Source organism: Cherax quadricarinatus, chromosome 6 (assembly GCF_038502225.1).
Source record: "Cherax quadricarinatus isolate ZL_2023a chromosome 6, ASM3850222v1, whole genome shotgun sequence".
Classification (NCBI taxonomy): domain Eukaryota; kingdom Metazoa; phylum Arthropoda; class Malacostraca; order Decapoda; family Parastacidae; genus Cherax; species Cherax quadricarinatus.
In genome coordinates, this window is record NC_091297.1 from 68,840,688 (window position 1) to 68,862,691 (window position 22,004).

Here is a 22,004-nt window from a genome sequence, read left to right on the forward strand (position 1 = left end):
GGTGACTACCGCCCACAGGATGGGTATGGGGTGACTACCGCCCACAGGATGGGTATGGGGTGACTACCGCCCACAGGATGGGTATGGGGTGCATAATAAAGATATTAAACTGAAAGTAGTGGATTTAAGTGACCAAGACAGCTGAGTCCACCTCGGCTGGTGGGTTAAAGTTACCAAGGCAGCTGAGTCCACCTCGGCTGGTGGGTTAAAGTGACCAAGGCAGCTGAGTCCACCTCGGCTGGTGGGTTAAAGTGACCAAGGCAGCTGAGTCCACCTCGGCTGGTGGGTTAAAGTTACCAAGGCAGCTGAGTCCACCTCGGCTGGTGGGTTAAAGTGACCAAGGCAGCTGAGTCCACCTCGGCTGGTGGGTTAAAGTGACCAAGACAGCTGAGTCCACCTCGGCTGGTGGGTTAAAGTGACCAAGGCAGCTGAGTCCACCTCGGCTGGTGGGTTAAAGTGACCAAGGCAGCTGAGTCCACCTCGGCTGGTGGGTTGAGGTTGTTCAGCACTTACCTCACACACATCGTGAATTTTTCGGCCTTAGCGATGAGGTCATCGATGTCGACCTCTGTACAGAGGTACACAAATAACCCGCACATAAAAGACAGAAGCTTACGACGACGTTTCGGTCCGACTTGGACCATTGACAAAGTCACAGTGTGACTTTGTCAATGGTCCAAGTCGGACCGAAACGTCGTCGTAAGCTTCTGTCTTTTATGTGCGGGTTATTTGTGTATCGTTCCAGTCACGGTATTGTGCCTTTTTGTTTTTTATTTCTGTACAGAGGTCATCGGTGTCTACCTCCGTACAGAGGTCATCAGTGGTATACTCTGTTGAGAAGTAGGTAGCCTCACTACAGAGGTTAATGGCCTCAGTACAGAGGTAGGTAGCCTCACTACAGAGGTAGGTAGCCTCACTACAGAGATAATTAGCCTCACTGCAGAGGTAGGTAGCCTCACTACAGAGGTAGATAGCCTCACTACAAAGATAGGGAGCCTCACTGCAGAGATAAGTAGCCTCACTACAGAGGTGAAGTGCAGCCTTCACAACCATCGTACACTCAATAGGCTTTAAACCTGACCTTGTTAATAACCTTGTAGTTAAAGCACCTTAAGCAAGAACGAACAATAACAATGTGACAAACTAGGTGCAGCAGAGACGATCACTTCTACAGTAGTTTACTTGTAAGTTTTAACTTATTATCGGTTATATACAGATATAACATTGTACCATTGTTACGTGAATGATTGTTAAGTGATAATTATATGTTGAGAAGGAGGACTGGGAGTACAAGGAAGACTGGGAGTACAAGGAGGATTGCGAGTACAAGGAAGACTGGGAGTACAAGGAGGACAGGGAATACAAGGAAGACTGGGAGTACAAGGAGGACAGGGAATACAAGGAAGACTGGGAGTACAAAGAGGACAGGGAATACAAGGAAGACTGGGAGTACAAGGAGGACAGGGAATACAAGGAAGACTGGGAGTACAAGGAAGAATAGGAGTACAAGGAGGACTGGGAGTACAAGAAAGACTGGGAGTACAAGGAGGACAGGGAACACAAGGAAGACTGGGAGTACAAGGAGGACAGGGAATACAAGGAAGACTGGGAGTACAAGGAGGACAGGGAACACAAGGAAGACTGGGAGTACAAGGAGGACAGGGAATACAAGGAAGACTGGGAGTACAAGGAGGACAGGGAACACAAGGAAGACCGGGAGTACAAAGAGGACAGGGAATACAAGGAAGACTGGGAGTACAAGGAAGACTGGGAGTACAAGGAGGACAGGGAACACAAGGAAGACTGGGAGTACAAGGAGGACAGGGAATACAAGGAAGACTGGGAGTACAAGGAGGACAGGGAACACAATGAAGACTGGGAGTACAAGGAGGACAGGGAATACAAGGAAGACTGGGAGTACAAGGAAGAATAGGAGTACAAGGAGGACTGGGAGTACAAGAAAGACTGGGAGTACAAGGAGGGCTGGGAGTACAAGGAGGACTGGGAATACAAGGAGGACTGGGAGTACAAACAGGACTGGGAGTAAAAGGACGATTGGGAGTACAACGAAGACTGGGAGTACAAGGAAGACTGGGAGTACAAGGAGGAAAAGGAGTACAAGGAGGATTGAGAGTACAAGGAGGACTGGGAGTACAAAGAGGACTGGAAGTACAAGGAGTACTGGGAGTACAAGGAGGACAAGAGTACAAGGAGGACTGGGAGTACAAGGAAGACTGGGAGTACAAGGAGGACTGGGAGTACAAGGAAGACTGGGAGTACAAGGAGGACTGGGAGTACAAGGAAGACTGGGAGTACAAGGAGGACTGGAAGTACAAGGAGGACTGGGAGTACAAGGACGATTGGGAGTACAAGGACGACTGGGAGTACAAGGAAGACTGGGAGTACAAGGAAGACTGGGAGTACAAGGAGGACTGGGAGTACAAGGAAGGCTTGGAGTACAAGGAGGACTGGGAGTACAAGGACGACTGGGAGTACAAGGAAGACTGGGAGTACAAGGAGGACTGGGAGCACAAGGAGGACAGGTGTGATGTAGTTCAGCAGGAAAGGTGGTGGAGTAGCGATGTATGTCAGAGACAATTTAAATTGTTGTGTTAGACAAGATATTAAATTAGAAGCGTCAGCCACTGAATCTGTTTGGTTACAGCTTCTCGAGGGCCGAGAAAAACTAACTTTGGGTGTGATTTACAGGGCCCCAAATCTTGATAGGGAGTGCAGTAAACTTCTATGGGACGAAATTCGTAAGGCATCTACATACGAATATGTTGTGCTAATGGGAGATTTCAACTATAGACAGATTGACTGGAGCAATTTGACAGGAAATTTAGAGTCAGGTGACTTTCTTGATACGATCCAGGATTGTTTTTTAAAACAGTTTGTGACAGAGCCAACTAGGGGAAATAACCTCCTTGACTTGGTTCTTGCCAGTAGGGAAACACTAATTAATAATCTTGAGGTTAATGATGAGCTTGGGGAAAGTGATCACGAATCACTCAGTTTTAATATATCATGGAATTCCCCTAATAATGGCAATCAAGTCTCTGTCCCTGACTTCCGCTTGGCTGATTTCATAGGACTGAAAAATTACTTAGGTGGGCTGAACTGGAATGACCTGACTAAGGGTCAGGTAGGTGGTGATGGTTGCCGATATGACGCTTTCCAGGGCATAGTTCTAGCTGCTCAGTCAAATTATGTTCCAAATAGGCAAATCAGATCAAACAAAAATGATCCTAAATGGATGAACAATAGATTAAAATATCTAATTGGTCAAAAGAGAGGCATATATAGGCAAATCAAAAGAGGGGAGGGGCAATTAAGAAATCGATATATTCAGTTAAAGAGAGAAATAAAAAAAGGAATTAGAAAAGCAAAAAGAGATTATGAGGTTAAAGTTGCAAGAGATTCGAAGATTAACCCAAAAGGATTCTTTCAGGTATACAGAAGTAAGATCAGGGACAAGATAGGTCCCCTCAAAAGTTCCTCGGGTCAGCTCACTGACAGTGATAAGGAAATGTGTAGAAGTTTTAACACATACTTCCTCTCAGTTTTTACACAGGAGGATACCAGCGATATTCCAGAAATGATAAATTATGTGGAACAGGACGATAATAAACTGTGCACGATTAGGGTCACAAGTGACATGGTCCTTAGGCAAATATCTAAATTAAAACCTAACAAATCCCCAGGCCCTGATGAACTGTATGCAAGGGTTCTAACGGAATGTAAAGAGGAGCTTAGCAAACCTTTGGCTAATCTTTTCAACATATCACTACAAACTGGCATGGTACCAGATAAGTGGAAAATGGCAAATGTGATACCTATTTTCAAAGCAGGTGACAGGTCCTTAGCTTCGAACTATAGACCAATAAGCCTAACCTCCATAGTGAGAAAATTTATGGAATCAATAATTGCCGAGGCAGTTCGTAGCCACCTTGAAAAGCATAAATTAATCAACGAATCTCAGCATGGTTTTACAAAGGGGCGTTCCTGCCTTACGAATTTATTAACTTTTTTCACTAAGGTATTTGAGGAGGTAGATCATGGTAATTAATATGATATTGTGTATATGGACTTCAGTAAGGCTTTTGACAGGGTCCCACATCAGAGACTATTGAGGTTAATTTTAAGGCACATGGAATAGGAGGAGAAATTTTTTCCTGGATAGAGGCATGGTTGACAAATAGGCAGAAGAGAGTTTGCATAAATGGGGAGAAATCAGAGTGGGGAAGCGTCACGAGCGGTGTTCCACAGGGGTCAGTGTTGGGCCCCCTGTTGTTCACAATATACATAAACAACATAGATGAGGGCATAAAGAGCGACATCAGCAAGTTTGCCGATGACACCAAAATAGGCCGTCGAATTCATTCTGACGAGGACATTAGAGCACTCCAGGAAGATTTGAATAGACTGATGCAGTGGTCGGAGAGGTGGCAGATGCAGTTTAATATAGACAAATGCAAAGTTCTAAATGTTGGACAGGACAATAACCGTGCCACATATAAACTAAATAATGTATATCTTAATATTACGGATTGCGAAAAAGATTTAGGAGTTCTGGTTAGCAGTAATCTGAAACCAAGACAACAGTGCATAAGAGTTCGCAATAAAGCTAATAGAATCCTTGGCTTCATATCAAGAAGCATAAATAATAGGAGTCCTCAGGTTGTTCTTCAACTCTATACATCCTTGGTTAGGCCTCATTTAGATTATGCTGCACAGTTTTGGTCACCGTATTACAGAATGGATATAAATGCTCTGGAAAATGTACAAAGGAGGATGACAAAGTTGATCCCATGTATCAGAAACCTTCCCTATGAGGATAGACTAAGGGCCCTGAATCTGCACTCTCTAGAAAGACGTAGAATTAGGGGGGATATGATTGAGGTGTATAAATGGAAGACAGGAATAAATAAAGGGGATGTAAATAGTGTGTTGAAAATATCTAGCCTAGACAGGACTCGCAGCAATGGTTTTAAGTTAGAAAAATTCAGATTCAGGAAGGATATAGGAAAGTACTGGTTTGGTAATAGAGTTGTGGATGAGTGGAACAAACTCCCAAGTACAGTCCTAGAGGCCAGAACGTTGTGTAGCTTTAAAAATAGGTTGGATAAATACATGAGTGGGTGTGGGTGGGTGTGAGCTGGACCTGATTAGCTTGTGCTACCAGGACGGTTGCCGTGTTCCTCCCTTAAGTCAAGGTGACCTGACCTGACTAGGTTGGGTGCATTGGCTTAAGCCAGTAGGAGACTTGGACCTGCCTCGCATGGGCCAGTAGGCCTTCTGCAGTGTTCCTTTGTTCTTATGTTCTTATGAATACGGTCCAGTGATTATGGCCGCCTTGTTTTATGAGGCCAGTGAAACCTAGTAATGGCATAGGATGGCAATATAAACACAAATGCAGTATAATGTGATCCTTTATTGACTACGTTTCGCCCACACAGTGGCAAGAAACTCCTTCATCGCTATCCCACATAAGAACACTGTAGAAGGTCTGCTCACAAACTTGTCCAGTCTCCTTTCCAAGCTACCCAAGTTTTTAGACTCTACAACCCAACTCGGTACATCATCAGATGCAGCATTCTTCACCTGACCTCAGCCGGACTATAAATACTCGCGTTCCTTCCACCCCAGGTAGTTCTGTTTGTGACTTGAAAAAGCCCACTGTGTGGGCGAAACGTAGTCAATAAAGGATCACATTATACTGCATTTGTGTTTATATTGCCATTGTGTCGGTATTTTATACCATTTATTTCCAATGGCATAGGATAATGGAGGGTCTTAGCTGCGATGTATGCCCTGTCTCGATTTTCAGATGTTGTAGTGTGCATGTGAAGTGTGCCGAAAATGCGACCTTGGTGGTCGTGAAGTGGTCCAGTTGCAGTTACTTGAAAGAATGCAACCCGTTGGAGCAGTTTTCCACGCCATAGAAGCCTAGAGAGGTTTGGCCCAATGGTTAATGTGCGAGGGTGACTAGCATTGTCTAGTGCATTTCTAGTAGAAGTAGGGAAGGCACTGGAGCCCGATATTTAGGTTTAAGGAGAAATGACGGGTAAGGAGGCTTTGCACCAGAGAGCAACTATTATGCTGGCCAACTGCGAGGTGTACTGATTACGCTGCCTTGTGGTAGATGAGAAGGTTGAGGGAAATATATGTAGTTGAATAATTTTGTATTATGTATAATTTTGTCTTTGTATTGTAATAGATTTAAGGGGTTAGGATTAAAATAGTCTAATAACTTAGGACAAATTGTCCTAGTTCTCAGATATTTTAAACAGGGGGAGAAAGGGGGATGTGATGTAGTTCAGCTGGGCTTGTGAGGTCTCTGGGGAGACCTAATTTAACCAATTATATGGTCACACCTTGCCTTGGCAGACGTCTGTAGCCACGCCCACGTCTGAGGTCTTTTGTTCTTGACGGCGTCAGACCTAGGCGTCAGGTCGTACACATGGTTGTGGAGGGTGCTTGGACCACGATATAAGCCCAAGGAACAGCTGAGCAGAGGAGATTCGAGCGGAGCTGCTGCTGGGGTGCAGAGCTCCTGAGCAGAGATTCGAGTGGAGCTGCTGCTGGGGTGCAGAGCTCCTGAGCAGATACTTCGAGCGGAGCTGCTGCTGGGGTGCAGGGCTCGGGAGAAGGCTGCTGAAGTCTCTGGAGCAGACTGTTGGAGGCATTGGGCAGAGTACTGGCTTGGCGCAGTACTCGTGCTGTGTAGGTCTTGGGACCTGTGGCTTAGTTCCTGTGATGAACTGCCCTCTGAACTATATTGTAAGTTACATTCATTTTGGTCAAGTTGATTGTATTCCCTGTCTCACTGCTTATGTGTACCACCCCATTTATCTAAACCCCAATGATGTACTCCTGTTCCCAAATATATTATTGTACAAGGACTTAATAATAAACTGTGTTTGAGTAGAACAGTAATATTCACTGTCCCCGTTATTTATTCTTTTTTCTTATATTTTATTATGTTTAGTTAAAGTAGTGAGAGGGTGAGTAGTGTGGTGGGTAGAGTAATGAGAGGTGAAGGTGTAGTCACCAGTGACCTCACATTACCTACCGACCTCTGCACTCATCCCTCCTACTGCCTCGCCTGTCCCCTACCTGCTGACTCCCTCCGCTTACCCCCATATTCCCCCAATCATTACCCCCTACATGACACAGGGAGTACAAGGAGGACTGAGAGTACAAGGAGGACTTGGAGAACAAGGAGGACTGGGAGTGCAAAGAAGACTGGGAGTGCAAGGAGGACAGGGAGTACAAGGAGGACTTGGAGTTCAAGGAAGAATGGGAGTACAAGGAGGAGAGGGAGTACAAGGAAGACTGGGAGTACTAGAAGAACTGGGAGTACAAGGAGGACTGGGAGTACAAGAAGGACTGGGAGAACAAGGAGGACAGGGAGTACAAGGAAGACTGGGAATACAAGAAGGACTGGGAGTACAAGGAAGACTGGGAGTACAAGGAGGACTAGGAGTACAAGGAGGACTGCGAGTAAAAGGAGGACTGGGAGTACAAGGAGGACACGGAGAACAAGGAAGACTAGGAGTACAAAAAGGACTGGGACTACAAGGAGGACTGGGAGTACAAGGAGGACAGGGAGTACTAGGAAGACTGGGAGTAAAAGGAAGACCGGGAGTGAAAGGATGACTGGGAGTACAAGGAGGACTGGGAGTACAAGGAGGACTGGGAGCACAAGGAGGACAGGGAGTACAAGGAAGACTGGGAGTACAAGGAGAACTGGGAGTGCAAGGAGGACTGGTAGTACAATGAGGACTGAGAGTACAAGGAGGACTGGGAGTACAAGGAGGACTGGGAGTACAAGGAGGACAGGGAGTACCAGGAAGACTGAGAGTAAAAGGAAGACTGGGAGTGCAAGGATGACTGGGAGTACAAGGAGGACTGAGAGTACAAGGAGGACTGGGAGAACAAGGAGGACAGGGAGTACAAGGAAGACTGGGAGTACAAAAAGGACTGGGACTGCAAGGAGGACTGGGAGTACAAGGAGGACAGGGAGTACCAGGAAGACTGGGAGTAAAAGGAAGACTGGGAGTGCAAGGATGACTGGGAGTACAAGGAGGACTGAGAGTACAAGGAGGACTGGTAGTACAATGAGGACTGAGAGTACAAGGAGGACTGGGAGTACAAGGAGGACTGGGAGTACAAAAAGGGCTGAGAGTACAAGGAGGACTGGGAGTACAATGGGGACTGGGAGTACAAGAAAGACTGGGAGTGCAAGGAAGACTGGGAGTACAAGGAGGACTGAGAGTAAATGGAGGACTGAGATCACATGGAGGACTGGGAGTACAAGGAGGACTGGGAGTACAAGGAGGACTGGGAGTACAAAAAGGGCTGAGAGTACAAGGAGGACTGGGAGTACAAGGAGGACTGGGAGTACAAGGAAGACTGGGAGTGCAAGGAAGACTGGGAGTACAAGGAGGACTGAGAGTACAAAGACGACTTGGAGTACAAGGAGGACTGTGAGTACAAGGAGGACTGGGAGTACTAGGAAGACTGGGAGTACAATGAGGACTGAGAATGCAAGGAAGACTGGGAGTACAAGGAGGACTCGGAGTACAAGGAATGGGAGTACAAGAAGGACTGGGAGTGCAAGGAGGATTAGTAGTACAAGGAGGCCTGGGAGTACAAGGAAGACTGGGAGTACAAGAAAAACAGGGATAACAAGGAGGACTGAGAGTAAAAGGACTGGGAATACAAGGAGGACTGGGTGTACAAGGAGGACTGAGAGTACAAGGAAGACTTGGAGTACAAGAAGTACTTGGAGTACAAGGATATGTGGAAGTACAAGGAAGGCTGTTACTACAAGGAGGACTGGGAGTACAAGGAGAACTGAGAGTACAAAGAAGACTGAGAGTACAAGGAGGACTGGGAATATAAGGAGGACTGGGAGTACAAGGAGGAATGGGAGTACAAGGAAGACTGGGAGTACAAGGAGGACTCAGAGCACAAGGAAAACTGGGAGTACAAGGACTGAGAGTACAATGACGACTGGGAGTACAAGGAGGACTGGGAGTACAAGGAGGACTGTGAGTACAAGGGGGACTGGGAGTACAGGGAAGACTGGGAGTACAAGAAGGACTGAGAGTACAAGGAAGACTGGGAGTACAAGGACTGGGAGTAAAAGGAGGACTGTGAGTACAATGAGGACTGAGAGTACATTGAGGACTGGGAATACAAGCAGGACCGGGTGTACAAGGAGGACTAGGAATACAAGGAGGACTGTGAGTACAAGGAGGACTGGGAGTACAAGGAAGACTAGAAGTACAAGGAGGACTGAGAGTACAAGGAAGACTGGGAGTACAAGGAGGACTGGGAGCACAAGGAGGACAGGTGTGATGTAGTTCAGCAGGAAAGGTGGTGGAGTAGCGATGTATGTCAGAGACAATTTAAATTGTTGTGTTAGACAAGATATTAAATTAGAAGCGTCAGCCACTGAATCTGTTTGGTTACAGCTTCTCGAGGGCCGAGAAAAACTAACTTTGGGTGTGATTTACAGGGCCCCAAATCTTGATAGGGAGTGCAGTAAACTTCTATGGGACGAAATTCGTAAGGCATCTACATACGAATATGTTGTGCTAATGGGAGATTTCAACTATAGACAGATTGACTGGAGCAATTTGACAGGAAATTTAGAGTCAGGTGACTTTCTTGATACGATCCAGGATTGTTTTTTAAAACAGTTTGTGACAGAGCCAACTAGGGGAAATAACCTCCTTGACTTGGAGCACAAGGAGGACTGGGAGAACAAGGACTGGGAGTACAAGGAGGACTGGCAGTACAAGGAGGACTGAAAGTGCAAGGAGGACTGAGAGTACATGGAGGACTGGGAGTACAAGGAGGACCGAGAGTACAAGGAGGACTGTGAGTACAAGGAGGATTGGGAGTACAAGGAAAACTGTGAGTGCAAGGAGGACTGAGAGTACAAGGAAAACTGAGAGTACAAGGAGGACTGGGAGTACAAGGACGGAGAGTACAAGGACGACTGGGAGTACAAAGAGGACTGGGAATACAAGGAGGACTGTGAGTACAAGGAGGACTGGGAGCACAAGGAATGTTGAGAGTACAAGGAAGACTGCGAATACAAGGAAAACTGGGAGTACAAAAAGGACTGAGAGCAAAGGAGGACTGAAAGTACAAGGAGGACTGAGAGTACAAGGAGGACTGACAGTACAAGGAGAACTGAGAGTTCAAGGAGGACTTGCAGTACAAGGAGGACTGGGAGCACAAGGAGAACTGGGAGTACAAGTAGGACTGTGAGTACAAGGAAGACTTGGAGTACAAGAAGGACTTGGAGTACATGGAGGACTGGGAGTACAAAGAGTACTGAGAGTACAAGGTGGACTGGGAATATGAAGAGGACTGGGAGCACAAGGAAGACTGGGAGTACATGGAGGACTGCGAGTACAAAGAGGACTGAGAGTACAAAGAGGACTGGGAATACAAAGATGACTGGGAGTACATGGAGGACTGAGAGAACAAAGAGGACTGGGAGTACAAGGAGGACTGAGAGAACAAAGAGGACTGGGAGTACAAGGAGGACTGGGAGTACAAGGACTGGGAGTAAAAGGAGGACTGTGAGTACAATGAGGACTGAGAGTACATTGAGGACTGGGAATACAAGCAGGACCGGGTGTACAAGGAGGACTAGGAATACAAGGAGGACTGTGAGTACAAGGAGGACTGGGAGTACAAGGAAGACTAGAAGTACAAGGAGGACTGAGAGTACAAGGAAGACTGGGAGTACAAGGAGGACTGGGAGCACAAGGAGGACAGGTGTGATGTAGTTCAGCAGGAAAGGTGGTGGAGTAGCGATGTATGTCAGAGACAATTTAAATTGTTGTGTTAGACAAGATATTAAATTAGAAGCGTCAGCCACTGAATCTGTTTGGTTACAGCTTCTCGAGGGCCGAGAAAAACTAACTTTGGGTGTGATTTACAGGGCCCCAAATCTTGATAGGGAGTGCAGTAAACTTCTATGGGACGAAATTCGTAAGGCATCTACATACGAATATGTTGTGCTAATGGGAGATTTCAACTATAGACAGATTGACTGGAGCAATTTGACAGGAAATTTAGAGTCAGGTGACTTTCTTGATACGATCCAGGATTGTTTTTTAAAACAGTTTGTGACAGAGCCAACTAGGGGAAATAACCTCCTTGACTTGGAGCACAAGGAGGACTGGGAGAACAAGGACTGGGAGTACAAGGAGGACTGGCAGTACAAGGAGGACTGAAAGTGCAAGGAGGACTGAGAGTACATGGAGGACTGGGAGTACAAGGAGGACCGAGAGTACAAGGAGGACTGTGAGTACAAGGAGGATTGGGAGTACAAGGAAAACTGTGAGTGCAAGGAGGACTGAGAGTACAAGGAAAACTGAGAGTACAAGGAGGACTGGGAGTACAAGGACGGAGAGTACAAGGACGACTGGGAGTACAAAGAGGACTGGGAATACAAGGAGGACTGTGAGTACAAGGAGGACTGGGAGCACAAGGAATGTTGAGAGTACAAGGAAGACTGCGAATACAAGGAAAACTGGGAGTACAAAAAGGACTGAGAGCAAAGGAGGACTGAAAGTACAAGGAGGACTGAGAGTACAAGGAGGACTGACAGTACAAGGAGAACTGAGAGTTCAAGGAGGACTTGCAGTACAAGGAGGACTGGGAGCACAAGGAGAACTGGGAGTACAAGTAGGACTGTGAGTACAAGGAAGACTTGGAGTACAAGAAGGACTTGGAGTACATGGAGGACTGGGAGTACAAAGAGTACTGAGAGTACAAGGTGGACTGGGAATATGAAGAGGACTGGGAGCACAAGGAAGACTGGGAGTACATGGAGGACTGGGAGTACAAAGAGGACTGAGAGTACAAAGAGGACTGGGAATACAAAGATGACTGGGAGTACATGGAGGACTGAGAGAACAAAGAGGACTGGGAGTACAAGGAGGACTGAGAGAACAAAGAGGACTGGGAGTACAAGGAGGACTGGGAGTACAGAGAACTGAGAGTACAAGGAGGACTGGGAATACTAAGAGGACAGGGAGTACGAGGAAGACTGGGAGTACAAGGAGGACTGGGAGTACAAGAAGAACTGGGAGTACAAGGAGGACTGAAAGAACAGGAGGAATGTGAGTACGAGGAGGATTGAGAGTACAAGGAGAACTGAGAGCACAAGGAGGACTGGGAGCACAAGGAGGACTGGGAGTACAACGAGGACTGAAAGTACAAGGAGGAATGAGAGTAGAAGGAGGACTGGGAGTACAAGGAAGACTGGGAGTACAAAGAGGAATGGGTGTGCAAGGAGTACTGGGAGTACAAGAAAGACTGGGAGTACAAGCATGAATGGGAGCACAAGGAAGACTGGGAGTACAAGAAAAACTGGGAGTACAAGGAGGACTGGGAGTACAAGGACTGGGAGTAAAAGGAGGGCTGGGAGTACAAGGAGGACTGCGACTACAAGGACGACTGCGAGCACAAGGACGACTGGGAGTACAAAGAGGACTGGGAGTACAAAGACTGGGAGTAAAAGGACAACTGGAGGTATAAGGAAGACTGGAAGTACAAGGAGGACTGGCAGTACAAGGATGACTGGGAGTACAAGGAGGACTGGGAGTACAAGGAAATCTAGGAATACAAGGAGGACTGAGAGTACAACGACGACTAGGAGTACAAAAAGGACTCGGAGTACAAGGAAAACTGTGAGTACAAGGTGGACTGAAAGTACAAGGAAAACTGGGAGTAAAAGGAGGACTGAGAGTAAAAGGAAGACAGGGAGTACAAGGAGGACTGGGAGTACAAGGACTGACAGTAAAAGGAAGACTGGAAGTACAAGGAGGACTGGGAGCACAAGGAGGACTGTGAGTACAAGGAGGACTGGGAGTATAAGGAAGACTGGGAGTAAAAGGAGGATTGAGAGTACAAGGAAGACTGGGAGTACAAGGAGGACTGTGAGTACAAGGAATGGGGGTTCAAGGAGGACTGGGAGTACAAGGAGGACTGGGAGTACAAGGTGGACTGAGAGCAAAGTAGGACTGAGAGTCAAAGGAGGACTGAGAGTACAAGGAGGAGAGGGAGTACAAGGAGGAATGGGAATACAAGGAGGACTGGAAGTACAAGGAAGACTGGGAGTACAAAGAGGACTGAGAGTACAAGAACGACTGGGAGTACAAGGAAGACTGGGAGTGCAAGGAAGACTGGGAGTACACGGAGGACTGGGAGTACAAAGAGGACTGAGTGAACAAGGAGGACTAGGAGTACAAGGAGGACTGTGAGTACAAGGAGGACTAGGAGTACAAGGAGGACTGGGAGTACAAGGACGACTGGGAGTACAAGGACGGCTGGAAGCACAAGGAGGACATGGAGTACAAAGACTGGGAGTACAAGGAGGACTGGGAGTAAAAGGAGTACTGGGAGTACCACAAGGACTGGGAGTCCAAGGAGGACTGGGAGTACAAGGAAGACTGGGAATACAAGGAGGACTGAGATCAAAAGGAAGACTGGGAGTACAAGCAGGACAGGGAGAACAAGAACTGGGATTACAAGGAGGACTGGGTGTACAAGGACAACTGGAAGTACAAGGAGGACTGGGAGTACAAGGACTGGGTGTACAAGGACGAGTGGGAGTACCAGGAGGACTGTGAGTACAAGGAGGTCTGGGAGTACAAGGAGGACTGGGAGTACAAGGAGGACTGGGAGTACAAGAAGTACTTGGAGTACAATGAGGACTGAGAGTGCAAGGAGGACTGGGAATACAAGGAGGACTCGGAGTACAAGGAAGACTTTGAGAACAAGGAGGACCTGGAGTTCTAGGAGGAATGGGAGCACAAGGAGGATTGAGAGTGCAAAGAGGACTGGGAGTACAAGGAGGACTGAGAGTACAAGGAGGACTGAGAGTACATGGAGGATTGGGGGTAGAAGTAGGACTGGGAGTACAAGAAGGACTGAAAGTACAAGGAAGACTGGGAGTACAAGGAGCACTGGGAGTACAAGGACTGGAAGTACAAGGTGGACTGAGAGTACAAGGAGGACTGAGTGTACGTGGAGGACTAGGAGTACAAGGAGGACTGGGAGTACAAGGAGGACTGGGAGAACAAGGAGGACTGAGAGTACAAGAAGGACTGAGAGTACATGGAGGACTGGGAGTACAAGGAGGACTCAGAGAAAAAGAGGGACTGAGAGCAAAGGAGGACTGAGAGTACAAGGAGGACTGGGAGTACAAGGAGGACTGGGAGTACAAGAAGTACTTGGAGTACAATGAGGACTGGGAGTACAAGGAGGACTGAGAGTGCAAGGAGGACTGGGAATACAAGGAGGACTCGGAGTACAAGGAAGACTTTGAGAACAAGGAGGACCTGGAGTACTAGGAGGACTGGGAGTACAAGGAGGATTGAGAGTACAAAGAGGACTGGGAGTACAAAGAGGACTGGGAGTACAAGGAGGACTGAGAGTACATGGAGGATTGGGGGTAGAAGTAGGACTGGGAGTACAAAAAGGACTGAAAGTACAAGGAAGACTGGGAGTACAAGGAGCACTGGGAGTACAAGGACTGGAAGTACAAGGTGGACTGGGAGTACAAGGAGGACCGAGTGTACGTGGAGGACTGGGAGTACAAGGAGGACTGGGAGTACAAGGAGGACTGAGAGAACAAGGAGGACTGAGAGTACAAGAAGGACTGAGAGTACATGGAGGACTGGGAGTACAAGGAGGACTTTGAGTACAAGGAGGACTGGGAGTACAAGGATGACTGGGAGTAGAAGGAGGACTGAGAGTACAAGGAGGACTGCTAGTACAAGGAAGATTGGGAGTACAAGGAGGACTGGGAGCACAAGGAAGACTGGGAGTACAAGGAGGACTGGGAGTACAAGGAAGACTTGGAGTACAAGGAAGACGGGAAGTACACTGAGGACTGAGAGTACAAGGAGGAATGGGAATACAAGGATGATTGAGAGTGCAAGAAGGATTGGGAGTACAAAGAGGACTGGGAGTAAAAGGAAGACTCGGAGTACAAGGAGGACTAAGAGTGCAAGGAGGACTGAGAGTACCAAGAGGGTTGGGAGTAGAAGGAGGACTGAGAGTACAAGGAGGACTGAGAGTACAAGGAGGACTGGGAGTACAAGGAGGACTGGAAGTACAAGAAAGACTGGGAGTACAAGGAGGACTCAGAGTACAAGGAGGACTGAGAGTACAATGAGGGCTGCGAGTACAAGGAGGACTGAAAGTACAAGGATGACTTAGAGTACAAGGATGACTGAGAGTACAAGGACGACTGGGAGTACAAGGAAGATTGGAAGTACAAGGAGGACTTCGAGAACAAGACAGACTGGGAGTACAAGGAGGACTGGGAGTACAAGTACTGGGAGTACAAGGAGAGCTGGGAGTACAAGGAGGACTGGGAGTACAAGGAGTACTGGGAGTACAAGGACTGGGAGTAAAAGGAAGACTGGAAGTACAAGGACGATTAGGAGTACACAGACGACTGGGAGTACAAGGAGGACTTGGAGTACAAGGAAGATTGGGAGCACGAGGAGGACTCGGAGTACAAAGAAGACTGGGAGTACAAGGAAGACTTGGAGTAAAAGGAAGATTGGGAGTAAAAGGAGGACTGGGAGTACAAGGAAGACTGGGAGTACAAGGAAGACTGGGAGTACAAAGAGGACTGGGAATACAAGGAGGACTGAGAGTACAAGGAGGATTGGGAGTACAAGGAGGACTCAGAGTAAAAGGAAGACTGGGAGTACAAGGAGGGCTGGGAGTGCAAGGAGGACGGGGAGTACAAAGAGGGCTGGGAGTACAAGGAGGACTGAGAGTACAAGGAAGACTGAGAATACTAGGAGTACTGAGAGTACAAGGAGGAGTGGGAGTACAAGGAAGACGGAGAGTACAAGGAGGAATGAGAGTACAAGGAGAACTGAGAGTACAAGGAGGACTGGGAGTACAAGGAGGACTGGAAGTACAAGGAGGACTGAGAGTACACGTAGGACTGGGGTTACAATGAGGACTGGGAGAACAAGGAGGACTGGGAGTACAAGGAGGACTGGGAGAACAAGGCAGACTGAGAGTACAAGGAGGATTGGGAGTACAAGGAGGACTGAGAGTACAAGGAAGTCTGGGAGTACAAGGAGGACTGGGAGTACATGTACTGGGAGTACAAGAAGTACTGGGGGTACAAGGAGGACTGGGAGTACAAAGAGAACTGAGTGCACAAGAAATGGGAGTACAAGGACGACTGGAGTACAAGGAGGACTGGGAGTACAAGGAGGACCGGTAGTAGAAGGAGGACTGGGAGTACAAGGAGAACTGAGACTACAAGAAGCACTGAGTGTGCAAGGAGGACTGGGAGTACAAGGAAGACTGGGAGTACAAACCGGGCTGGGAGTACAAGGAAGATTGGGAGTACAAGGAGGAATTGGAGCACAAGGAGAACTGGGAGTACAAGGAAGACCGGGAATACAAGGAGGACTGAGAGTACAAGAAGGACTGGAAGTACAAGGAGGACTCAGAGTACAAGGAAGACTGAGAGTACAAGGATGACTGAGAGTACAAGGAGGACTGAGAGTACAAGGAGGACTGAGAGTACAAGAAGGACTGAGAGTACAATAAGGACTGAGAGTACAAGAGGGACTGAGAGTACAAGAAGGACTGAGAGTACAAGAAGGACTGAGAGTACAAGGAGGACTGAGAGTGCAAGGAGGACTGAGAGTACAAGGAGGACTGAGAGTACAAGGAGGACTGAGAGTACAAGGAGGACTGAGAGTACTAGGAGGAGTGAGAGTACTAGGACGACTGAGAGTACAAGGAGGACTGAGAGTACAAGGAGGACTGAGAGTACAAGGAGGACTGAGAGTACAAGGAGGACTGAGAGTACTAGGAGGAGTGAGAGTACTAGGACGACTGAGAGTACTAGGACGACTGAGAGTACTAGGAGGACTGAGAGTACAAGGAGGACTGAGAGTACAAGGAGGACTGAGAGTACAAGGAGGACTGAGAGTACAAGGAGGACTGAGAGTACAAGGAGGACTGAGAGTACAAGGAGGACTGAGAGTACAAGGAGGACTGAGAGTACTAGGAGGAGTGAGAGTACTAGGACGACTGAGAGTACTAGGACGATTGAGAGTACTAGGATGACTGAGAGTACAAGGAGGACTGAGAGTACAAGGAGGACTGAGAGTACAAGGAGGACTGAGAGTACAAGGAGGACTGAGAGTACAAGGAGGACCGAGAGTACTAGGAGGACTGAGAGTACTAGGAGGAGTGAGAGTACTAGGACGACTGAGAGTACTAGGACGACTGAGAGTACAAGGAGGACTGAGAGTACAAGGAGGACTGAGAGTACAAGGAGGACTGAGAGTACAAGGAGGACTGAGAGTACTAGGAGGACTGAGAGTACTAGGAGGACTGAGAGTACTAGGAGGAGTGAGAGTACTAGGACGACTGAGAGTACTAGGAGGAGTGAGAGTACTAGGAGGACTGAGAGTACTAGGAGGGATGACATGTTAAAGTGCACTCTACTTATATACTGAAAAGTATATCTTCCGATGTTGATAAATTAGACACATGTGCAACTCCTGGGTATCTTTATTGAGGAAACGTTTCGCCACACAGTGGCTTCATCAGTCCATACAAAGGAGAAACTTGAAGAACAGGAGGAGAATGAGGTAATCAGTCCCTCAACCTTGAGTCGATGTGTTCAGTCCATCAATCTTGAATAGAATACGGCATATCAGCGGAGAAGCAGCTTATAAACCGTATGGCAGGAGAGGTGCAGCAGTCATAGGTCGTGTCACATTTGTTCAATGTGGAAGTAGGTATGACTGCTGCACCCTCTCCTGCCATACGGTTTATAAGCTGCTTCTCCGCTGATATGCCGTATTCTATTCAAGATTGATGGACTGAACACATCGACTCAAGGTTGAGGGACTGATTACCTCATTCTCCTCCTGTTCTTCAAGTTTCTCCTACGTATGGACTGATGAAGCCACTGTGTGGCGAAACGTTTCCTCAATAAAGATACCCAAGAGTTGCATATGTGTCTAATTTATCAACATGTCGGTTCTCTGAACCATTCATCTACAAATCTTCCGATGTGTATACAAGGAGCAGCAGTGAATGTACAGTGTATGTGAAGTGTATGTGCAGTGTATGTAGAGTGTATGTGCAGTGTATGTAGAGTGTATGTGCAGTGTATGTGCAGTGTATGTAGAGTGTATGTGCAGTGTATGTGCAGTGTATGTGCAGTGTATGTAGAGTGTATGTGCAGTGTATGTGCAGTGTATGTATAGTGTATGTGCAGTGTATGTAGAGTGTATGTGAAGTGTATGTGCAGTGTATGTAGAGTGTATGTGCAGTGTATGTGCAGTGTATGTGCAGTGTATGTGCAGTGAATGTAGAGTGCATGTGCAGTGTATGTGCAGTGTATGTGCAGTGTATGTGAAGTGTATGTGCAGTGAATGTAGAGTGCATGTGCAGTGTATGTGCAGTGTATGTGCAGTGTATGTGAAGTGCATGTGCAGTGCATGTACAGTGTATGTACAGTGTATGTGCAGTGTATGTGCTGTGTATGTGCAGTGTATGTGCAGTGTATGTAGAGTGCATGTGCAGTGTATGTGCAGTGTATGTGCAGTGAATGTGCAGTGTATGTGCAGTGTATGTGCAGTGTATGTGCAGTGTATGTGAAGTGTATGTGCAGTGTATGTAGAGTGCATGTGCAGTGTATGTGGAGTGTATGTGCAGTGTATGTGAAGTGTATGTGCAGTGCATGTGCAGTGTATGTGAAGTGTATGTAGAGTGCATGTGCAGTGTATGTGAAGTGTATGTGCAGTGCATGTGCAGTGTATGTGGAGTGTATGTGCAGTGTATGTGAAGTGTATGTAGAGTGCATGTGCAGTGTATGTGCAGTGTATGTGCAGTGTATGTGCAGTGTATGTGCAGTGTATGTGCAGTGTATGTGCAGTGTATGTGAAGTGTATGTGCAGTGCATGTGCAGTGTATGTGCAGTGTATGTGCAGTGTATGTGAAGTGTATGTGCAGTGTATGTAGAGTGCATGTGCAGTGTATGTGCAGTGTATGTGCAGTGTATGTGCAGTGTATGTGAAGTGTATGTGCAGTGTATGTAGAGTGCATGTGCAGTGTATGTGCAGTGTATGTACAGTGTATGTGAAGTGTATGTGCAGTGTATGTAGAGTGTATGTGCAGTGTATGTGCAGTGTATGTACAGTGTATGTGCAGTGTATGTAGAATGTATGTAGAATGTATGTGCAGTGTATGTGCAGTGTATGTGCAGTGTATGTGCAGTGTACGAACAGTGTATGTGCAGTGTATGTGCAGTGTATGTGCAGTGTATGTGTAGTGTATGTGCAGTGTACGAACAGTGTATGTACAGTGTATGTGCAGTGTATGTGCAGTGTATGTGCAGTGTATGTAGAATGTATGTAGAATGTATGTGCAGTGTATGTGCAGTGTATGTGCAGTGTACGAACAGTGTATGTGCAGTGTATGTGCAGTGTACGAACAGTGTATGTACAGTGTATGTGCAGTGTATGTGCAGTGTATGTGCAGTGTACGAACAGTGTATGTGCAGTGTATGTGCAGTGTATATGCAGTGTATGTGTAGTGTATGTGAAGTGTATGTGCAGTGTATGTACAGTGTATGTGCAGTGTATGTACACTGTATGTGCACTGTATGTACAGTGTATGTGCAGTGTATTTACAGTGTATGTGCAGTGTATGTGCAGTGTATGTGCAGTGTATGTGCAGTGTATGTGCACTGTATGTGCACTGTATGTACAGTGTATGTGCAGTGTATTTACAGTGTATGTGCACTGTATGTACAGTGTATGTGCAGTGTATGTGCACTGTATTTACAGTGTATGTGCAGTGTATGTGCTGTGTATGTGCAGTGTATGTGCAGTGTATGTGCTGTGTATGTGCAGTGCATGTACAGTGTATGTGCAGTGTATGTGCTGTGTATGTGCAGTGTATGTGCAGTGTATGTGCTGTGTATGTGCAGTGTATGTGCTTTGTATGTGCAGTGTATGTACAGTGTATGTGAAGTGTATTTACAGTGTATGTGCACTGTATGTACAGTGTATGTGCAGTGTATGTGCACTGTATGTACAGTGTATGTGCAGTGTATGTGCACTGTATGTACAGTGTATGTGCAGTGTATTTACAGTGTATGTGCAGTGTATGTGCTGTGTATGTGCAGTGTATGTGCAGTGTATGTGCTGTGTATGTGCAGTGCATGTACAGTGTATGTGCAGTGTATGTGCTGTGTATGTGCAGTGTATGTGCAGTGTATGTGCTGTGTATGTGCAGTGTATGTGCTTTGTATGTGCAGTGTATGTACAGTGTATGTGCAGTGTATGTGCAGTGTTTGAGCAGTGTAAGTGCAGTGTATGTGAAGTGTATTTACAGTGTATGTGCAGTGTATGTGTAGTGTATGTGCAGTGTATATGCAGTGTATGTACAGTGTATGTGCAGTGTATGTGCACTGTATGTACAGTGCATGTGCAGTGTATGTACAGTGTATGTGCACTGTATGTGCACTGTATGTACAGTGCATGTACAGTGTATGTGCAGTGTATGTGCAGTGTATGTGCAGTGTATGTGCACTGTATGTGCACTGTATGTACAGTGTATGTGCAGTGTATTTACAGTGTATGTGCACTGTATGTACAGTGTATGTGCAGTGTATGTGCACTGTATGTACAGTGTATGTGCAGTGTATGTGCACTGTATGTACAGTGTATGTGCAGTGTATTTACAGTGTATGTGCAGTGTATGTGCAGTGTATGTTCTGTGTATGTGCAGTGTATGTGCAGTGTATGTGCTGTGTATGTGCAGTGTATGTACAGTGTATGTGCAGTGTATGTGCTGTGTATGTGCAGTGTATGTGCAGTGTATGTGCTGTGTATGTGCAGTGTATGTGCTTTGTATGTGCAGTGTATGTACAGTGCATGTGCAGTGTATGTGCAGTGTATGAGCAGTGTAAGTGCAGTGTATGTGAAGTGTATTTACAGTGTATGTGCAGTGTATGTGTAGTGTATGTGCAGTGTATATGCAGTGTATGTACAGTGTATGTGCAGTGTATGTGCACTGTATGTACAGTGCATGTGCAGTGTATGTACAGTGTATGTGCACTGTATGTGCACTGTATGTACAGTGCATGTACAGTGTATGTGCAGTGTATGTGCAGTGTATGTGCAGTGTATGTGCACTGTATGTGCACTGTATGTACAGTGCATGTACAGTGTATGTGCAGTGCATGTGCAGTGTATGTGCAGTGTATGTGCAGTGTATGTGCACTGTAAGTGCAGTGTATGTGCAGTGCATGTGCAGTGTATGTGCAGTGTATGTACAGTGTATGTGCAGTGTATGTGCACTGTATGTACAGTGTATGTGCAGTGCATGTGCAGTGTATGTGCAGTGTATGTGCACTGTATGTACAGTGTATGTGCAGTGTATGTCCACTGTATGTACAGTGTATGTGCAGTGTATGTGCACTGTATGTACAGTGTATGTGCAGTGCATGTGCAGTGTATGAGCAGTGTATGTGCACTGTATGTACAGTGTATGTGCAGTGTATGTACAGTGCATGTGCAGTGTATGTGCGGTGTATGTGCAGGTATGTGCAGTGTATGTACAGTGTATGTTCAGTGTATGTGCAGTGTATGTGCACTGTATACCTGGAGTTTACCTGGAGAGAGTTCCGGGGGTCAACGCCCCCGCGGCCCGGTCTGTGACCAGGCCTCCTGGTGGATCAGAGCCTGATCAACCAGGCTGTTGCTGCTGGCTGCACGCAAACCAACGTATGAGCCACAGCCCGGCTGATCAGGAACTGACTTTAGGTGCTTGTCCAGTGCCAGCTTGAAGACTGCCAGGGGTCTGTTGGTAATCCACCTTATGTGTGCTGGGAGGCAGTTGAACAGTCTCGGGCCCCTGACACTTATTGTATGGTCTCTTAACGTGCTAGTGAC